Source organism: Strix uralensis, chromosome Z (genome assembly GCF_047716275.1).
Source record: "Strix uralensis isolate ZFMK-TIS-50842 chromosome Z, bStrUra1, whole genome shotgun sequence".
Taxonomy (NCBI): domain Eukaryota; kingdom Metazoa; phylum Chordata; class Aves; order Strigiformes; family Strigidae; genus Strix; species Strix uralensis.
Window position 1 is genome coordinate 14,909,514 of NC_134012.1, and position 22,479 is coordinate 14,931,992.

General features: G+C 37.6%; 1 protein-coding gene across 4 annotated transcripts in view; it reads left to right on the forward strand.

The window, feature by feature from the left end:
* LHFPL2 (LHFPL tetraspan subfamily member 2) overlaps positions 1–22,479 on the forward strand; it is a 129,323-nt gene that overhangs the window by 45,548 nt on the left and 61,296 nt on the right. For all 4 annotated transcript variants that reach the window (XM_074856758.1, XM_074856755.1, XM_074856757.1 and 1 more), the window contains exon 2: positions 18,764–18,816. The gene's annotated coding sequence lies outside the window, so the exon portion shown is untranslated. The remainder of the gene's footprint in view (positions 1–18,763; positions 18,817–22,479) is intronic.

Sequence of the window (22,479 nt, forward strand, 5' to 3'; positions counted from 1 at the left end):
AGTATTGTTGTGAAAATAGAATGCGTTTATATTATTTTTAAAGTAAATTTTTAAAATGTAGGTCTGTGTGTCTCTTCCTTGCTTCAGAGAGCGAAGATGTTAGAATGCAGGACAAAGCTGCCTAAGTATGTTTCAGCTACTGTATCTCCCTGAGGAACAAATGGTCCATGGCAAGGATGTTCGGGGGAAGAAACCTGCCCCCCATAAAGGTTTCACACTGTTGTCACTCAGGAGGGAGGCCTCGGCTGGAGCCCTTTCCTGCAGTTAAATGACTGCACTCTTTTTTTTGCAAGGGGAAAAAAAAGAAAAAGGAATTACTGGAGTATTAAGATGCTGTTCTGCTCCCCACTTCTGTGGTAACCAAATCATTGGAGCACTTGGTTGTGAAGGTGCATTTCTGTCCTTGTTGCAAGGTGGTTCAGATTGTCTCACCTCTCCTGGCCGGAGGGGCTGGAGCCAGTGGGTCACCAGCATGGGGCCACCCTCTCTGGACCCCACTGCACAGCTGGGAATGCGGCCCTCTGCATGGTAGGGAAAGAGAGGTTGGCCCTGACCTCATTATTTAGCTCATAACACTTAAGGATAAGAGTGTGGAGATCTCATTTCTGTTCCAGAAACTGTTCTAATGGCCTTAAAACAGTGAACAGTTGCAAACCTCTCTGTGGATCTCATCTTGATTTAAACGTTTGGTTTTTATATTTGTATTGGGGTGGGTGGGGGACAGGAAATACCTGGAAGCTGACCTAGTATCACTAATTTAACCTAGTATGCATTAGTTACAAGTATTCTGTTTTAAAACCAGTTCTACTTTGCTGGCCTATTTCCTTAGGGCAAAGCATACTTTTGAAATCTCTGGGGTGACTGGTTGTGATTGGTTTTGGTGGCTGTGGTATAGTTTGTGTGTCTGTGAATTCATGAAGAAAGAAAATGAAAATACTAGGTGTGAGGTTAGACTGTGTAACCCATAAAATGAACTACATGCATATCAGAACATCTCAGCCAGATGGATTTTCATGGTGTGGAGCTCTGTGAATAGAGCTGCTGTCACTCATGTGGATGAGTGTCTGGCAAATATAACTCCTTAACTTTTTTTTGGGTAATACTCAGAAATAACAAAGATGCATTTATCAGAAAAACCCTTCCTTAAAATTCAAACAGGAAACAAATGGAAAATCCATTAACATTGTGTTGAACCAGGAAAATACTCTTAATTTACAGATACCCTTTTTACTGAATACAGGAATGTATTTGTTTTGTAAAAGGGGGTAGAATTATTGAATGTAATAGTTGTTTGGGGCAATGTAAACATACTACTTATCCAAAACACTTACGTGAAGGAAGTGTGCCCTTCATGATCTCCCTTAGGAATTAATGCTTTGCTTTAAGTGGTAGTAATTTACACAGCCTATAAATACAGTAAGTAATGTAAACTATAAGGGACTGCAGATATGTTGTTTTTTTCTTTCTTTGTCTTTTAAGGAGGAAGGAAGAAAATATCTTTGCTGCTCATAGCCTCATTAGGAAAGAGACCTGTATTCCACTATATTCAAAAGCACTAGTAGGAGTTTCATGTTTTCTTATGCTTAGGCAATAGCCTTAAATATCAATTCCTACTGTTTATTATATATGTTAATGGTGGCTTTAAAGTCATTCTCGATCACTGCATAAATACAGCATAGGAGGTTGCCATGAAAGCTTTTTTGTTTCTTTGTTTGCTAAGAATATTAAAAATGTGTTTTGGCCTCATGGTTGGCCTTACAGGTTTCCTGCGCAAATCTCAAAGTTGTTTTGTTTTTCTGCTGAAAGTATTAAGTATAATTACCATCTTGTGCTGAGTTTTATAAGGACTTTTGTTTTATAATCTAGACAAAAGCATTCAATTTGTTTCATGCAGATGTTCACAATGGGGAATTAAAGGAAGGATTGTTGTTCCTCTATGAGTAATTACAGCATCTTCACCCACCTCCACTGTTTTTTCTTTCTCGTTTAGTTTTTTTAATGGTTTGTCTAAATGGACATTTCCACTTTAGATCATCAGTGCTACAAATCAAAAAATATTAGTCCAAAGTTAATGTTTAAAAGAAGTTCTGAACAAGGTTGCTCTTTTATATAGGCAGAAAACCAGGAGTTGCATCCCTAGCAGGCTAAAACAAGATTCCTGAAGAAAATGAGTTTTTTTTCATAAAGCTGAAAGGAAAAAAAATAAATTGCTCTCTGTGGCCAGATTGTTCGTGTGGTGGTGAGGAGTTGTTTGGCCACAGGCTCTTTAGTACTGCAGCTTAGATTTTACCGGGCTTCGCATCCATCCAGTTCATTGCTATGGAGAAGCTCCTTGGCTTGTCCATCCAAGCTTGTTGGATCACTGTCCCAGTGTGAAGATCCAGAACAGCTTTCAGGTTAAATGTGTTCTGTGGTTACAGAGGATACACTTTCTTTCATCTTCAGACAGTGCCCATTGGGCTGTTCATTTTTTTCACTCTTCAGCAGTTTCTTGTCTTGGCATTCAGTTCTTTGAAAGTGAGCAGGCATTAAACAAAGTTGTAAAAAGTTCTCAATAAGCAGGACTTTGCCTTTCAACCATTAAGGCCCTGCTGCTGGAATAAAGTCTTTTACCATAAAAAGCAGACCCAGAGTAGTAGGATTCTTGAATGTAAATCATTTAATTGTTCAGTGGTAGGTAGTTAATAATATTGGGTAAGTTAAAGCTTTAAATGAACTAACAGAAATTCACTACTAAGAATTTTGACTGCAATGCTGTGATAAACCTAAAACTCATAAATACTTATTTTAATGAAGAACCTACTTTTTGTAGCCTAACATTCAATTTTGGTTTTAAATAAATGTAAATTTTCCAAAAGCTTCACAGAGCTTCTGATTTTGAAGATGCAGAAAGAGGTTTCTGTTTTCCCTGTTCAATAGCAGCAGTTGCTTCTGAATTTCATTCTTCCTAGCTGATAATGGTAGGCAACACAATTTAACAAGCCAAATGTGATATGCATCTTAATATTACTCAATAAAAACATGAAAAAAATTATCAAGTATGACTAAAGGCTATGTGAAACTAAGTCCTTGGCCTCACAGGCTCCTGATTGCTGATCCATGTAATTCTTAATGTTGTCAAAAGGAATGACTGAGGCAACCAACCAACCAGGAAGAAGCTTCCCTTACTAGGCTTTTAAAACCACATATAAATATTTTTGGAGCTTGGTTGTCATGTGATTATGGAAAAAATATGTATTATTTGGGAAGACAATAATGTTGATGATTAGAGAAAATGAAGTGGCATTTAGTTAATTGATCTTTGTTTCTGGTTATTTTAAAAAGTATTTGTTCTGGGTGCAAGATGCTTTTGACTGACTCTGCAGGAAGCCATTATGTTAGGCACAAAGGCTTGAGAGCCAAGCTTAATAGCGATATATGCTGTCATCCAAACCTGTTTGTCTTCCATTAAAAGTGAACTGTTTAGGCTGTAGGAATATGAAAAAAACAAACAAACAAACTGTTGTTACAGACATACAGGCTTTTAGAATGCGCTTTACAGATAACTATATGTGTACTATGACATATAACCTGATATAAGGTGTATTAATTCACCTTAACATCTGAGAGGAATGTTACAAGTGCCTGGAATACACACTCAGGAATTAGCAGTATTTAATATTAGTTTCTGTGGCTCTTTTTTAGTTCTGTTGGATTTTGAGTTAACCATTAGGAATCTTTCATTGATGTACTTACGAGTATACTCTCCCTAAAATCACTGATAGCATGTGAAATATTTTTAAAAAGAATATACAGTATTCAGAAGACAAAGAAAGGACAGGTACTGTTAATTGACTGAATTTTTTAAACCTTTCCTCTAGATGGCTTGCCATGTGTAGAACTGGAACACTGTACCTGGATGCACAGTTCTGAACGGCCTTTGCTGGATTAACTTTGTTTCCAGAAAACTGAATAGAGTTGCAGAAATTTTAGTGTTTATTCTAGTGTATTGTTATCCTTGCTGGGTTGCGTGATTGTGAAATAATCTATCCTGCCTGTGACTTGTGAAGATACATACTTTCTGTTGCTGATAATGGAAAGTGTCTTCCTGTTATGTGCAGGTCATATTTCTGATGTCCCTCTTCAGTGCATGATTATATGTAAACCAAGGGTTTTGTTGTATGATGAGTTTATTTCTGCTGTGCTTCTGAATTACTCTATAACCTGTTTCTTGCTTATGTCAAATATTTCTGAAGAGTTGAAGACTGAAGTTTGTAAATCCTGACTCTCTGTTTTTGACCTCAGTTCAGAATTTGGAAGGTTTAAACAGATTTTAGGATCTTGGCAGTGGGTGCCCTGGGAATTAAAAGGATGTTTAAGATTATGTAAGTTGATATTATTTAACACTCTATATAGAATAATAGCAGTTCTGTCTTATTTCTGGTGGCTAAAAAAAGCATTAGCGAAGTAAAAGAAACGCCTTTATTTAATTTTCCTGGTTTTTATTCTTCTGTTGCTTCTTTTCATCTTCAAGAGCTATCTTTCTCTCTCACTTTGAACAGTTATATAACTGGAAGAAAACCCAGTATAAACTTCTGATCTGTTTCAGAAAGGCTGGGATGGGGCTTTTTAGTTTAAATAAAATTAATGTTTTGCACACTTGGATGCTTGACTGATGTGTTAATGGAGGACATGTCGAGTTTCAAAGATGCCATTTTGCACAAGCAATATTTAAAAGTCAGAGCAGTAGCAAGCAAAAAATAGTCCATTCTCAAAAAGACAAATTTAGAATTCTAACTAGCCTTACTGATGCTTACTTTACTGGATGGTATAATAAAAGTGGAAGTGTTGTTGACACTTGGTATAAGTGGTAGAACAGGATTTTCTTCTGTGTTAAGTACTTGTTTTGTTGTTTAGTTATGAAAAGGGGGATCAGCTCAACTTCGCAAATGAGTGCTTCTTTGATCCAAATCCTCCTCTGATTTTCTTTTTCCTCGTCAACTTGTGTATTGGTATAGAGTACAATTAAGTTCCAAGCCACTGTCCTACCTCCTGTAAAGTAAAAAACAATCTCTTCTTTTTTCTTGATTCGCATTTTATTTCCTTAATTTGCTATCTGTTGCTTGGTGTTTATCCCTCCTTATTTCATAGGAGGCATTAAATAACTGCTGTGATATTTTAAGGAGGTATGAAGGGACTCTAATAAGGATTTCTTTTCTGTCTCCAGTATGTTAAATCAATTTGGTGGCTGCATGTTATGGTGCTCTTCCTCCCTCCCCCGCTGCTGGAAACATGAGTGGATTAATCTAGCCCGAAATTGCTGTACGGAAACCCTTTGCTCTTTTAAGTCAAAAAAAAGTCAGTGCAAGTCTGTGAAATATTTTATGGAAATACTGGATTGAGTTTCAAGCTTCAAGTCCCTGCTGATACATTAAATTCTTCATGGTATTGGCAGGGAAGAAGCAGGGGACATTTCTTTAGCTGGATAAATAGGAGAAGTGTCAAGTCCAGATGCCTTGAGAGACTCTAGCAAAGCTTTTAGTGTAATTACAGAAGGACAAAGTGGAAGAGACCTGTGGGACTCCTATGTGTATTGAATTTCATTTAGCCTTTTGGTCACACTAACAGGAAAAAAGCCTATAGGAGTCTTTTTAAAGTATATATGTTTGTGGTCTTTGGGGTTTAAATATGAGGGTGTTGCACTTTTTTTAAATACGTATATATGTGTATATGCATGCTGTAGTGTTTTAGGAAGTGGTATTGGCAGAGGGTACTCAAGCTAAAAAATGAGAATTACCTCTCTTCCGGTGCCCATGGCACATGAAAGAAAATTCAAGACTCTTCTTTGGGACGTTTCCCAACATTTGGAGTAAGCAGACTCACATGGGACTGGTACATAACTTGGCAGCATGGACGCTCAGCTTTGGTGCGGTCCTGGCATCAGCACGGTTGGATGTGCAAGAGGGAATTTTGTTTGTTCACCTGATCTTTCTCTGCAGACCATTAATGACTTGGCTAATCTTTCCTTACTCACACAGAGCCTTCAGTGATTCTTTACATGACATCATTTAAAATGAAAGAACAAAATTCAAAGTTATTATTGTTTACAGTTTGTTGCGGGGTATGGTAATCATATCTGCATAACCTGCCTACTTATAAGTAAGGGTATTTGTTGTGTTTTAATTCTTAGCCAAGCAATATTGCTTATCCTTTTAACGTTTCAGTAGCTTTAATTCAGATTTGGTACAAACACTTCTTCCAAAGCACAATGCTGTCTGATCTCATGCTCTGCATTATAAATCTTACCTTTGTGATAAATTTAAGTTAGCTAATAAAATTGGAAATACATAATTATCATATGCAGCAGTTCCTCTTTGTGTCTTCTGGTTTAAGGAACTGGTTATCCTATGCATTTTAAATGGAAGTCCTATTTAAGTAATGTCAGATAGCAATTTGCTGAGCAGAATACTTTTAGAACCCATCAGTGTCCTTTGCTGTAGAAGGCATTTTTTTTTTCCTTTTCTGTATAGCTTCTTTTGACATAAATTATAAGCATTCTGTTATTTGAACTTGATTTCCTCTGTACCTTTTCTCTGTTTTCACTCTAGGAAGTCTTTCTGGTTCTCATTCATGTTCTTCCTCTGTTTTCTCCAGGGTGACGCAGTGTTTCAGCACTGGCCATGTATGGGATTACTCAGGTTTAACCTGGTTTCCACTGTTGCCAGTACCAGCGTGGGGGGGAAACAGAACTGAAAATAATGATGCTTCATATTGTACAAACGAAGTGGTTTGGTTTGGTGTGTGGTTTTTTTTGTGGGTTTTTTTGTTGTTGTTGTTGTTTTTTGGTTTTTGGGTTTTTTTGTGTGTGTGGTTGGGTTTTTTTTATTTCTTTTTTTCCTTGTTGAGCTTCTTGTTGTCCATGTTTCTAGCCCTAATGACTGTGGAAAACAGTTTGAAAACACCTCTAAAAATGTGAGGTAATCGCATATTTCTGGCACCCACAGTTTTGAGAAAACACGAAGTATTAGGAAGTTCACAGTAACACTGTAGGAGTTGGCAGCAGTATCTGGTTTCTTTGACTGAGTCATCAGTTTGGTGTGATTGAACTGAAATTTTGGCCTTTCTTTGATGCGTCCTCATAGATGACTAACTGTTGCTTTAAGCTCACAATTAAGTAAAATAAAATTTTTAAAAAAAGTCATCTACTCTGAGCCCTCTCCGTGAATTTCTTTCTCAATCACTGTAGATAATATCACTCTTGTGTTCGTTACACGTATAGGTCAGATGAAGGTCCAAGGTAATGTCACAGAATCAGAGAACCGTCTAGGTTGGAAAATATCTTGAAGATCATCCAGTCCAACCATCAACCTAACATTGACAGTTCCCAACTACACCATATCCCTCAGCGCTATGTCAACCTGACTCTTAAACACCTCCAGGGATGGGGACTCCACCACCTCCCTGGGCAGCCCATTCCAACGCCTAACAACCCCTTCTGTAAAAAAAATGCTTCCTAATATCTAGTCTAAACCTTCCCTGGTGCAACTTAAGGCCATTACCTCTTGTCCTATCGCTTGTTACTTGGTTAAATAGACTCATCCCCAGCTCTCTGCAACCTCCTTGCAGGTAGTTGTAGAGGGCGATGAGGTCTCCCCTCAGCCTCCTCTTCTCCAGACTAAACAACCCCAGTTCCCTCAGCCGCTCCTCGTACGACATGTGCTCCAGACCCTTCACCAGCTTCGTTGCCCTTCTCTGGACACACTTGAGTCATTCAATGTCCTTTTCGTAGTGAGGGGCCCAAAACTGAACACAGTCATCGAGGTGCGGCCTCACCAGTGCTGAGTCCAGGGGTAAGATCCCTTCCCTGTCCCTGCTGGCCACGCTATTTCTGATACAAGCCAGGATACCATTGGCCTTCTTGGCCACCTGGGCACACTGCTGGCTTATGTTCAGCCAGCTGTCAATCAACACCCCCAGGTCCCTCTCTGACTGGCAGCTCTCCAGCCACTCCTCCCCAAGCCTGTAGCGCTGCTGGGGGTTGTTGTGGCCCAAGTGCAGCACCCGGCATTTGGCCTTATTGAAACTCCTACAGCTGGCCTCAGCCCATCGCTCCAGCCTGTGTCATAAGGCCATAAATAAAATAGTTAGCCAGATGTTCATTTAACCCAATATCTGACAATAACCAGTGGCCTAAAGTACAGAGCAAATTTACACTGATGGTTTCATAGTCTCCACTGCTCTGCATCTTGAGGACTTACTGGGTCAAAGGAGGCAGTTGTGTTTAATGGCTGTCAGTGGATCCTTTCTTCATTAACTTGTCCCATTATTTCTTGAGCAAATGTGGAATTTAGCATCCACGGCAAACTGTGGCAGATTTCCTCAACATAACTGTGTCTTGTGTGGAAAAAGTGCTTTCTGAACCTTAAGTTCCCCAATATGTTTTGATGCTGTCAGCACTTGCATTAGCAAATACAGTGAAGAGTTGTTATCTATTCTTCCTTTCTGTGCTTATCAGCATTTTATAGAGATCAAAAGAAAATACATTGTTATCATTTAAATGTGTGATCCGTTCAAAAGATACTGTCTTTCATACTGTAATAGCCTGGAACATTCTCTCGCAACTGCAGATCTCCATGATGAAACAGTGTATTTTCTGTGTTGTAGTGCTGTGGGATTTTGCCACTTCTGCATAATTTTTAGAAGTTACCTGTCAGGCCATAAAATGGATTTTGGGTCTCTAGGTAAACTACTGGGACATGAAATTATGACCTTTAGGAAGAAAAGCTGGATTTTGCTTTGCCTTTTTAGTTACAGTGGATGACTTCTCAAGCATTTATTAATGATTTCCATCTGACAGCATCTTATTTTTTTATCTTAGAAAAGAAACAGAAACATTCAGCAAAAAAGCTTCTTAGACTCATGGAGTTTTTTTCCCTTGCACTTTGGGATACTATTACACATGCATGTGATTACCCACTCTGCAAACAATTGTCGGAAAAATTCATCTGTTTTCCAAGTCCCACAGAAGAACAGATGTGGAATTAAGTTTCGAACAATGTACTCCTAATCACTTGCATGTGGACACGAAATGAACTGGAGTTCAGTGGGAACTGATTGAATGCTTTGTTAGTCAAGCATGGAGTGGAGAATTTGCATTTTTCTTAGGCTTCATTCTCTGAACGGTCCTTTGAAAACAGTACTAATAAATGAACAAGAAAAGGATCTGTTTCAGATATTTAACTCTTTCTGGAGAGCCAAAACCTCGGGGGACCACCTGAATGGAGCTGGGATATATTATATGTATGAATACTAAAGCAGGATTGTGTATATATGTGTAATTTTCTTCCTTGATTTGAGAGATCTTTTGAGAATATTGGGGAGTAAAGTAGTAGCTTATCATCTGTGTGCTTTCAAAAGCAATGATTTAAACCAACCAGCTCTGCCTGTAAGAGATTTCGCCAGTGGTCAATTGCTGGAGTACTGTAAGAAAGCAATTATGGCAGAAAACTTACTCATGTTGTATTCTAAACCTCAGTCTTCATTGGCAAAATCACTTTAAAAAGTGCATACAACTACTTCAGAAAGCTAGTTTTGGGGCAGAACAGGCTAGTATTTAGGGACTCTGGAATTTACAGCTTTAAACTTTACAGAATTATGATTTGGAATCAGTGCACTGGGCAGTCACTAAGACTTAAGGAATTTTTAAATTGTTCTGGGAATTAATTTCTTCATAGATGATAAGAAAGCTCATGGAAACAGGGCTATTGATAATTGTTTCCATTGTGATTGGCCTCTCTCATATAAGTATAGACTTTGAAAAATAGTGCCTACTAGTAGGAATCTGCATTTTCAGTTGCTGCAGGATTGAAGCTGTTGTTAAAATGTGTAGCTTATAAGATCATTTTCAGTTGTTTGATCCAGTGTAGCCTGGAAATAATTTGACTTCCTGAACCTGCAAAAAAAGGAAGGGGGAGGGAAGAACCTAACAAATTTGTTGCTTCTTAAATTTTGACAAACTTGATTAAACAGACCAGATTATGTTTTGTTTCAGGGTTTATAGTGTTTCCTTGGAAGCTTTCAAACCTTCTTGGAAGTTTTAAAATTAGCCTTATCATTTTATATTGAAGGGTTAAGAGGGCTGTGAACCCAGCTGCAGATAGTTTTTCTCTGGAAAATAATGGAGTCACCCCCCCAAACTTAAAGTGGGGCATGAGGAGATTAGTAGTGATGCATTTTTTTGCCTTCCAAGGAATGGGAGTCTTCCATCTCACTGCTTTGCTGGCTGTTCCTTAACTTCTCACCTTGCACATTTATCACTGTGTTTATTCTGGTATCAAGTAAATGGCCAGTGCCAATTAAAATATTTGTTGCTAATAAAATAGAAAAATACAATGTTTTGAGAAATGGAGAGAATAGAAGGAAGTTTCAGAAATGTTTGTTATGTTCCAGAGAGTTGTCTCTTAGCTTGACTGCTGGAGAGATGTGTGAATGTTATACCAGAGTTTATGTATTCTTTAAAAAAAAAAAAATCTTTCATATGGATTTCCTGTGCTCTGGATTGCTTGTGCTCTGTGAAGTGACCAATTTCTTCCTTTTCTTTGTTTTTGAGCAGGTCTGCTTGACCTTAGTTTTTAGTGTTTTGTTTCAAAATAACTTTCATGGATTTTTCTTTGTTTATATACTTTGCAAACAAAAAAAAGAGATAATAACATTCAAAATAAACATCTTTATACCCCCGTGTCTTGCTTTTTAACATTTGTCTAGAATGACATAAAAGTATTTCGTGTTCTTTAAACATGACTTTGTGAATGTAGTTGATGTAGGTATCTTGTGCATGATCAAGACTTTTAATAAATGCAGTTGTCTGCTGCCTTTAATAATCGAAAGCATGGGATACAGCCATTAGTTTTGTGTGGGGCTGGTAAAGCCTAAAAACTGAGAAACTGCATTTTTGATGTTTAATACTTTGAGAGTATTTTAAATGGACTTAGAATGTGTATCTTGGTTTTAAGAGTGGGGTTTGAGGTGGCTTTAAGCTATTAAATACATACTTTCTGAGAGGAGATTGAAAGGTATGCTATGTTAACGTACTGTAAAATATGTACAATCTTTGGATGAGAAGGCCCTTGTAAAGGAGTTTGTTCCCTTGTTATTGCAGGCAATCAGGTTTTATGCAATTCCTTTCATTGTGTCATCAGCCTCTGATTTAAAACTAGGAAGGTTTCTTGCCTCTGCATTTATTGTTGAAAGGCTGTTGCAGAATCTTGCTTTTTCAGATGGTTTAGAAATCATCTTTTAACCTGCATCTTAAGTGTGTTCACAGTCAATTCACAGTTATTTTGTTCCTGCTGCAATGTTGGCTTTTAAGTTAAATATATCTTCTTTCTCCTTGCTACTTAGCTGCCTACAGCAACTGTGGGAAACAATTATACTTCATTTTTGTCACCATTTTGTTAGGCTAAAGAAGGCAAAACCTCGTATGTTTTCTTAGCTCTCTTCCCTTGATCAGTACAGTATTCCTTCTGTGTTCCTAATCCAACTTGGATGTCTTCCCCTGCTCCTCACTTACGATAATAAGAATTCTTTGTAGTGTTCAAAGTAAGACCTCACTGGAGTCTTCAGCAACTGGTAATAATGTTCTCTGGGCTGTTGATAACTTTTTTGATATGCTCTAAGATTATACTGATATTCATCACCCCCATATCTTGTTAGAGGTATTGCCCAACAGGCTCAAGATCAGTTACGAGATGCTTCTGAAGGTCTTCATCATCTCAAAATGATACCTGCATATTAAATGACCATTCTCTAGGAATTCAGGCTACCAGTAAACTTTAAAACTCTGTGAATCTGGTGGAGAATGCACCTGAACTGTAAGAAAGATGTATTTTTTTTCTAATTATTGCTTTAATTTAGAAAATAATTGTTTAATGAGGAAGTACCATGTTTTTATTAAAAGTTATACAATGAACCCAGGTTAAGTGAACTGATTCATATCACCATCTCACTTTCTCAGTTGGAGACATGAGAAAAGCATGGAATTTTCTATCACTCCCACAGTTGTTGATAAAAGTTAAATGAGAGACATAAAAGTATTTAAAAAGTTTTGCATCAAACTTAAAAGTTGGGGTCAGGTAAACACCCTCTCATGAGTTTCAGTAAAGAATTTTAGGGGTGATCTTACAATTGGCATAAACTTTCTTGGAAATTGAATACCTACCTTTGGGAATGTAAAGGTTAATCAGTGGTAGAAGATAAGCAAGCAGGAAGCCCAAGAATGCATATTCAAGGGAAACACATCTGACTAAAATTTATATTCAGTTATTTGTAGTTAGAACTATACAGGTTGGAAGGGACCACTGAAGACAATGGTCATTTTACCCTCAGCTGGGAAAGAGGGGTAAAAAAAAAAGTCAGGTAGCCTTCTCTGCCCTGCCTGAACCCCCAGCCATTCCTGTTTGAATTGAATCCTTCATGGATTATTCTGCAAGCCCATTGTTTAAGTCTGAAATTGGCCTATGACACTCCAGTTCAGCCTTGCAAGTACCTTTGTATAGGAAATGGTAAAAGTAACAATCAGTATATCTTTTTAAAGAATTAGCTTGTAATAATCTTGAAAGGGGAAAGAAAAGCAGAAACTGAGATCTGTCTTTGCCCTCTGAATCAGGAGACCTTTTTAGATGTGATTCTCCTCTTTGTGTGTACATCTACATGTGGAGACAATCACAATCTTCCAGATAGTAAAAAGAATAGAAGTCTAGGGAAAATCAAATGTTATCACGAGGAGCTCATAATTTGACAAGAAGTTATATCTCAGTTTTACTGAGAAATGTAATTTAAAGAATAATTTAAAGAATTTTTAGAGGAATTTAAAGAATAATTAGAACTTCTTACAAAGTGTGTGCAGTGACAGTCTTCAAAGAGGGTATTATTGGCTTCAGGAAAAGCTAAACCCAGACATTTCATTTCTTGTATTACCAGGACATTTTCTGAAAAGATTGTTTCTCTAGCGGTGTTTAAGCAAATTGGCTTCAGAGAAAGCTTAAAATGACAAAAATTAAAAAGGCAAAGGAAAGCTTCTTTGTGGTAAACAAAACCAGAGTTAATATATTTCTTAGTTGCTGTTCAATTCCCACCATCCCTGGGGCTATCTAATTCTTCCATCTGCAAACTGAGTATAAGTTTTAACTCTTACCAGGCAGTAGCTAGCTCATTTCGCCTTCCTTGGGTTAGCATCAAAGGAGTGCCTCTTTGTGGGCTTGTAAGCTCCCTTTGGAAAAGCAGGCTGGATGAAGATGATTTAAGACTGAGAGGTCTGTAGAAACTCCCAGATGTTCTCCAGAGCAGGAAAACTGGGCAGATAAGACTTGAGTAAGGTTTTTTTATTTCCATAACATGACTTTACTGAAACACTCAAGAAAGACACATAGAATGATGCTTGGGGACTCATCTTTATTTAATTTATTTATGTTGGGTTTTGGTTTTATACAAGACTGAAAATCAGTTCTGAGACATGAGCTGGAGAAGAGCTAAAAGTAAACAAGTTGATGTGCTCTAAGTATTTTTAGCTTTGAATCAAGGTCTTGAGTGCATGATAGGCCTACTGGTTGAATAGCATTCAGATATACTATTTTCAGTAGAAGGAACTTTGCTTTGAGGTCAAATTGAATGGGCTAAGATCTAGATTTTGTCACTTAGCATAATCATTACATGAATCACTGAAGTGTTTCATGATTGAAAATCCACCTTCTCACTAGTGGAAGGTCACATGTAGTACCTGTGAGTGCTTTAATTTGATAAGATGCTTTGTATGTGTATTTTTTAATTGAATCTATGAAGATTAAAGCTGTGAGGAAAGCATGGGAATTAGTCCAATATGGAATATATGCTTAAAATAAACAATGCTGTTTTCCTGACATTATAGAGGAGTTTGAAATTGTATTTTGAGGACTCCTGACAACTTGTTTGTGTCTTAATCTGTGTTTGGTTGCTTTGCTAGATACCTTGTCTTATACGTAAAGGAAGTTGAATGTTAAGACAAGTCTGCTTTTCTTTGGTGGAGGGGAGGATTGTGCTTAAGGCATTTTTTTATTTCAGTTGAAACCACAAAACAAACAGGTTCCTAATACAATCATGGTGCAGGAGTACTGGAAAATGTAGAGATTTTATAAGGCAATTTAGACATTTTAATGATTGTTTCATTGATTTGTAATAGTCACAGTTTTTGTCACTAGGAAGGTGCTCTGACTATAACTTTGGCCTGAGAAGGAGGTGTTGGATTGAAAACAAAGCAACCTCACAACTGCTGGTTGAAAGACGCTGTGAGTGTGTGCGATAATGTGTCTTTTTTTTCCAGATTTTCACAATGGGATAGCTCTCCAGCTTTCTGCAACAGGCTCAGACTGTCTACTGATTAAGTAAGAGTGCGTTAATTGCTTACTCCTTAACAAAACTTCACCGTTGCCATCTCCAGGCCTTCAGGAAGAGATAACTGAGCTGTCTCCCTTGGAGTCATTCTGTTCCACTTCTGCCAGAAGATGGCTTTATTTGAAAATTTAGTATTTTGCAGGTCACAGTGTGCGGTAATCTGGGGGCAATAATTCAGATACTAATAATACTCATCAGAAGTTGTTATTTATTAAGCCAGCTGACATGAAGGAAGAACAGCCTGAGCTTGCCAAGTGATTCTAGCTCACTGCTGAGGAGCGTGCTACTGGTTAGAGCATTTAATTAGCAACCCAGCATCAGGGCCCCCGGGGCACTAACAGGGCTCAGCCTCCCTTTGGTCCTGCCCTGGATCCTGCCTGGGGGCCCAGGAGCCTCTTTCAGCCCAGCCTGGGGCCACCAATCCTTGTTGGAGCTGTGTTGTCAGTGTGCTTGTTCCAGTCCCAGCTGCTGTGGGGTTGACGTGGAGCCTGCCTTTGCCCGATGACTGCTGGGTTGACCGTGGGCCCCGTTTCTCTCACCTGTTTCTCTCACCATCTGTGTGCAGACAGCAGGTAGCTGAGCAGTGTTGGCCCCAGGGTGAAGCTGCTTTCTGAGACACTTTTTGTCAGGTTCCTCTTGGTGGCCAAGCTGCAGCCACCTAGAGCAGCTTTATGTCCAAAATGGAGCCAAGGAACATTTTAAGTGACTGTCTGTGTTCTTCCTGGAGATACTGCTGCAAAGCTGCTGGGTTTTGCTGCCTTGGACTGGCAGAAGTGATGGGTTGTATGAAGCAAGACCAAAGCTCTGCCTGTGGTGTAAACTCCTGGTGGTGCCATGGGAGGGTGACTTGTGTTTTTGCTTTACTATCCCTGTGACACAGAGATGTGACTCTAGAAGCATGTTGTAAAGTGAAATTCAGTGCTTTTACACTGCCTTTAAAGTAAACAATTTTTGTCCTTTTATCCTCATGGGTAACGCTAAAGATAAGAGCTCCCACTGATTTCAGTGAACGGGATCAGGCACCTGGCTGATATTCTATATTGCTAACTTCAAATAATGTTTTATACTTAGGTAAAATAAATCCTAGAAGACAAAACTCATTTTAGAGAAAACTTTACTAAAAATAAATTTGCGTATCGCTTGCTTCAGTTAGTAATGACTGACTTGTTAAAGAAATGTGGTAATTTGATTCACTTACCACTCAGGTGCTTATTGTATTAGGTAACAGGCTAAGAGGGATCTTTCATTCAGAGTGCAGGTCTCTTAGTGCTTCTGTATTTATTCTGTTTAGTTTTGTGGGAATTGCTAGGATTATAAAAATGTAATATTTGGTTTAAACATTTTAATGATGTGTAAAACTATGCTGTACCGCTTTCTTGGTTAAGGTGGTGCAGTGGGAAAACAGGCATTAAAAGCAGGGATCAGCAGTGTATTAGAAGTACATCTGGCTTTTATTAGGTGTAAACTTCAGGGCAGGTGCATTTGGGTGAAATATTTTTTTGTAGTGTAAAAAAGCGAGAATTTTTTTGTTCTCATTGAAATAGCTTGCAAATTATGTTGCTTTATATGGTATGCTCTTTTGAGTTTGCTTTAAATCACATACATACAGGCATGTAGCATGCATGATTTTATAGATTGAACAAATTGGGTAAATAATACAAAGAGCAAAGCTGTATTTTTTTTTCTTTTGTAGGGTTGTGTGAAACAGAATAATTAACCTGAGAAGAAATGTTAAAAAATCTATTGTATATCTGAGCTGTTAGTTTCCTATGGTGTTTAGCATTGTAATTCATTTAGAGGTTTTTTTTTTTTAACCTGTTAGCCCTAAAATAAAATACTTTCCCCTTGTTGTTTTGCTGTTATTTCTGAAAGTAGCCTTAATGACGCCTATGAAATAGTATGGGGATTTTTTATTTCATACTGTTCTGCATTGACAGCAAAAGACAAAGAACCCATTGAATGCATTGTTTCTATTCATAGTGACATAATTGGTCATGCAAACCTTCCTGAAGTAATTAAATATTTCTTTGATTTGGATACTTGCTGTTATATAATACATGGAAGTATTGCACAGTAGTACATCTGAAGAAAAAACTACTTGAAAAGGATGTTTTAAGATACAGCAGATATACCTGTATTCTTTTTTAATTTTATTTTTGCTGGGGAGCCTAAGTATACCCAATTCCTGTTGTGTACAGAGCCAGGGTACACTGTGACATGGAGATGTTATCAAACCAACTGTGTTCTTATAACAGTGTCCACCCTATTTGCTTCTCGTGTTGACTGCAAATAAAAAACTTTAAATCAGTGGCTCTGCTTGGTATAGAGACTCTTTCTCCCTGAATTACACAAAAACATTTCGCCCTTGAAAATGAGAAAGGAGGTAAAAATGAAGAATGTAACGTTTTCTTTTTTTGGGGGGGAGGGGTGTGGTGATGGCGGGGGGTGTGGTGTGTCATTCTGATGCAGCCAAATTTACAGCTAGTTGAGTAGAATGGAAGAAATGGTTTTTATGTATTTTTCCCGGGTGTTTTAAAAATTCATCTGTGCTATTGCAAAATTTGTAAGAAAGAGCTCCTGAGAGAAAGAGTATACATGTATTTTTCTCATTCCGATTTGTTTGGGAGGATTTGGGTTTCATTTTGGCCATCTGCGGCATAAGGAAAGTGCACACTGCCTGTGTGGTGATGGGGCAGTGGAAGGCATGTGGAGTTTCTTCTTACTAGCTTTGTCACAAATATGGTGGCAAAAAAGAGCCTTTCTTTTTAATATAATACTTGCTCTCCTTCTTTGGTTTGTTGTTTTTTTTTTTTTTTTATTATTTCTTGTGTGTGACTGAAGTTGATCAATGCTGTCCCTTTGGCAGGTGGATGGATCTGTGAGAGGAAGCTCTTCTACAGTCTCCTTGATGGGCTGATCCTGTCTTACCCTTCCTGTACCATTTCTCTTTTTTAAGAAACCCAGGCTTCCTGCAAGGAAATTTTCCTTAAAAGCACCACTTAATTCTAATTGTCCAGGCAATCCGTCGTTTTCACATACTTAAAATTGATTGTGCATTTTTGGGTGCTTGAGTATAAAAGAAAACAGTTTGGTCTTTTTTATTCATGAAAAATAGTCTCTGTCTCTGCTGACAGTGCTATATTTTCATTGCTGTGTTAACTGCTTTTGAGACAGAAAAGTTGGAGTAATCACTGCTACTTAGTCCAGTTGTTTTTTTGTTGGGTTTTTTTTTGTTTGTTTGTTGTTGGTTTTTTTGGTTTTTTTTTTTGTTTGTTTTTTTTTCCTGGAGGAATATTCTATGTGCCAGGAATTCAGAGGCCATTTTAAGCCGTGTTTGACTTTCCAGTGCTCCCAGTACGTCTTCCTCTGTCCTTGGTAGCTCTCTTTGTTAAGAGTCTACTGACCTACTGACTCACATTATTCTTTTATATAAGGGGAGGTTCTTCATGTATCCTGTCCTGATGTATGTATAAAAATGCAGAATTTGTTATTACTGCGGTAAATCCTGTATGATTGATTCAGTGATGCTGAACTGTCTTACCTCTATCACCTTATTTTATTACTTTTTGGTACTGGGGATGCAAAACTGGATGTGGAATTCCAGATGTGTATTCCTGGAGTGCTGGCTAAAGGCAAATAATCACTTATTACCAGGAGCTTAGCCTGTAGATATACCCCAGGATATTCTTGGCCTTCCTTGTTTTCAGGGGTAACTGCTGTTTCATGTTTAACCCACTGTCTGCCCAGACCCCCAGATCCATTTCAGACAGCTGTGCCCTGTGTAGTCAGTGCCCAGCCTGTCCAAGGGATTAGCCCATCTTGGGTACAGGACTTCATGTTTCTCCTTGTTGAATTCCATGAAATACATGGGTGGGGTGGCAGAAGGGGTTTGGAGGTGTGTTTCTTAAGCTTGTGGAGTGAGCATGCTGTGCAGTGTAGATTTTTATTCCAGTGGTTCAGGAACTTTTGGAGTTCTTCCTAAGTCATACCTGATTTTAAAATATTGTTATAAATCAGAATAGAATATACAAATAGTTTTAAATGTATTTTCAAACCTTGGCATACTTTATTAGTAAAACAGAGGAAGAGATGAAGATGCAATTTTGTGCGTGCTTAGCTCTTTATGTGTTACTCCTTCACAAGTGCTTATTTTTCTTAGCTCGTTAGTGGTTGGAGTGATGTCTACAATGCTGCATTTCTAGCAAAGCAGAAGTGTCTTGGTAGTGAAATGTTACTTGCGTGCATATAATCTCTTACAAGTGGAATTGTACCATTCCAGCCACTAACACTGATCATAAATACTGTTTTAATATTTTTGGCTCTGTACCTTTCTTACATTTTACGTCAATTATTTTTCTAGGTATTGCCAGGCGTCTGAAGTGGTTGACCAAGCCCTGAAGACTTGGAACAGTGGTGAGTAAATGATATTCAGATTATATTATCTGCTGTTTTCATATGGTGTCTGACTCTGAAGTTTGACTGCTGTTTGTGGGATGGAAGGTGTGCAGTAGGCTATGCCTTTTGAATATTTACTTCTGAGCACCAAGTTCCTGTTCAGAGCATTCATCTGACTTTTTTTTAAGCAGAGATTTTAAGGCAGAGGAGATAGTCTAAGTGACTGCTTTTGATAAGTGAAACCTCCTCCCCATCACCACCTTGACTTAGAAAATACTGAACCTAAAGTATTTCAAGTAGAATAGTTCCATCTATACTTGTTGAAACAGTAACATACACTGTAACACATTGTATTAAATTAATGGTGCCTGAATCCAGACTTCTCAGAATCATGCCAGTGTCTACATTAAGCAATTATAAAATCAGATATCATTCTAGAATACATGGAAACCTAAGGTAAGTTAATAAATTACTGCAAGCTGAATTTTTTCTTTCTTTAAACACCCAAGCTTATGTCTGTGATTCTTAACTCCACCTCTGCAAACTGTGCTGCCCTGTATAAAGATAGATCATTCTGTTGATCCCCTACACCCTGCTTATTGGTGATTCCTTGCATCCTATGTGCCAATTATGTACCTGTTGCAACTAGAGAAGAGTGCAGGAAGGATTTAAGGAAGAACTTTAAAAATTTCAAATACTTTTTAAAATGAGTTTTGTTTAGTAATCCGCTCATAAATATATTATTTGCACTTCACTTCCCTGTCTGTAGGTGTAGGCTGGCAAAGACAGACTTACAAATGCAGAGATAAACTCACCAACTGTTGATTGTACCTAGTTATAGTAGTGGTATTAATAATAATAATAATAAAACTTTCAAAAAGCAACTTCTTTTTCTTGCCAAGAGATTGTTACTTGGAATAATGTAATATTTCTATTTCTCTGGTTTCCATAGCAGAGCCAGTTTATGCAAAATATTTTGTATTTATGGGATCTTGTTTGATTTCAGTGCCGTTGGCAGCAAATATAAGTGTTTAACACCCATGCGTTTGGTTGTGCGTATGTTGACTTTCATGACCAAGAACCAAATACAATACAGTGAGAAAGTCTTGCCTTGTTTTTGTCTTCTTTTTTACTTTAATGACCTCTGAAAGTTATGTTTATGCAGTTCTTAATTTCTAGAAATACTGTTTAGTTAAAACTTTGAAGTGATTTATCAGTTTAGAACATCTACCTTCATGTAGTTCTATATTTACTATTTTCTTTCTATTTCTGCTTGTATTTTACCAGGAAAAGCAAGTAAATGAGTTTTAAGTGAATTTGTCAGTTATTTTTGGATAGTTTCTTTTTACCTACTATTTATCTACCCCCCCATGCCCCCATCCTCCACCCCCTGACAATTCTCAGGACTAAACTGCTGAATTCATGGTGTCATCAGTGCACAAGTGGAATGAATTGATAGTTCCTGTGCACTTTTCATCCATCTTATTCCTCCTCCTTGGTAAGAATGAAACTTTCTCTTTCCTACTTCTGTGTTTGCCAAGGCATTCAAGAGTCCTCAAAAATAAGTGGTATGTTTTCTGGTATTTATATTAGTTCATTTAGTGTTCTAGGATAAATGTTACAGGTCCTTGGCCACTTTGAATGTGTGCAGTTATGTAAGATATTTTTGGTCACAGTGGATATCAGAAAGACCTAAACAACATTTAGGTTCCCATAGAAAAATCCGTATTTTTGCCCTCACCCTGAAGTGTAGACTTAATAGAAGCCACAATGAATTTCAGGGTCATGAAGATCTTTGCAAGCAGGAATCCAAACAACATCAAACCTCATCAGCCAGTCTTGCCTTGCTGAGATACCTACATGTATATGGATTTATTTGGGTGGATTAATTTACCTGTGTTCCAGTGTGACACATTTATTCATGCTCTGTGCAAGTTACCTGTTCCACAACACACAAATGTGCCACTATGTTGAAACAGGTGTGTTAACCCAACAGGTACCACTCCACTGCATGTATTATGTGACCTCACAAAAAGCTGAAACTCTTGTGAAGTTTCTTTACCAGTGTACAACGGACAGTTCTGGTCAGTGCGGCTTCACATGTAGGATATGATAGTACCATATGTCTGTTCAGAAGTCACTTGTCCCAAATGTTCTAAAAATAAAAACTATCCTTCTGTCAAGCTAAACATACCTATCACCTAAGGGAAATTTAAAGAAAATATACTCAGTGTTTTTAAAAGTAACTAAAACTTGCTTATGACTGCTTATGCTGCTTGTTGGTGACTCAAGTGTGTTTAAAAGTAGTCTTATAAACAATAATTCATGTGAAGCAACTTCTGGATTTTTACTGACATTTAATTGCATGACTTCAAACTGAAATAATTTCCTTCTTTACAGAGCATTGATACTTGTTATTTTATGATTAATATGGTAGCTGTTCTGGTGGGATGCTCTGAAACAAGGCCCTGATTCACCAGAGAATCAGAAGATATGCATAAGGGCTATTGAAATACAATTAAAACACTGTTTGTTTAGAAACTAAGGAGGTGTTTAAGAGTTTTGTTGAACCGGGAAAAAGCTGAAGAACCAGCTTTTGCTAAGCTGGAACCTTACTCATATTATAGATTATAGTGAGATACCATATCAAACTTGCACAGTATTTACTAGGGCTGACAGCTAGGGCTGAGAACTGTGTACTGCGTGGTACTCTGTCTGGTGTTGGTACGTTGTAGACAGTTTGTATTGCTTTACCTAACAATGAATACAGGGATTCTTTCAAGTTTGATGCTCTCTTAGAAGCTGCTAGTTAAGAATTAAAGAGACTACTTATTAACTTAAAATTGCTTCTTGGGTAGCGTTCCAAGTAAGGTGAGCTATTTTATAGTAATGTGCCTCAGACCATTTAAGAGGGGAGCTCTATAAAGCTTAGCAACATAACAGAAACACTAGCACATAAGAACTTGAAGCTAACTTAAACAATGGCTTGAGCAACTGTCAGCAGCAGTAGGTGAGACACCAGTGTAGAGGGTTAAGTGTAGTGGTGATGGTAAAATTGCACAGTTAATAAGATTAGCTCTGTGCAGATCTAATATGCTGAAAGAAAACTGAAATTATAACTTTCCCTTCATAATGAAATATGCAAATAATATAGTTTTTCTCCAGATGTACTAATGAGCACAGCAAAGGCCTAGTTGTCTGAGTTTTCTTCATAGGCATTACATAGGTTGTCTTGAGGAAACATTTGAAAATAGGTAATCACTTAATTCCATAAAAATCTTCACTTCAGTTGCAATAAAATAATTAATAAAATTGTAGCTGGAAGCAAGAAATAAACAACTGAGATAAAGATTTAAAGGATAAAATTACCTTCCGATAAGTTCTTAATAAAATCTTTTGTGTTTTGCATACTCATTCTTCTTTTTCCTTTAAAAAAGCATTCACATACTCCCTGACTTGTATGTATACTCATTTTGTTTCAATATAAGTAGGATACAGGCATTTTACAATGCCTTTTCTAAGAAACATGAAAGATAGACTCTGAAATTGTATTAGGCAGCAAAGCACCAGTTATTATATGTAAAATTAAAATACTGTTAATCAAGAGTTGACTGCTTAGTGCAGTGGTTGCTAAGCTTCTTCTAGGACCAACACATGACACTGACAGTGATCCACGCCCCA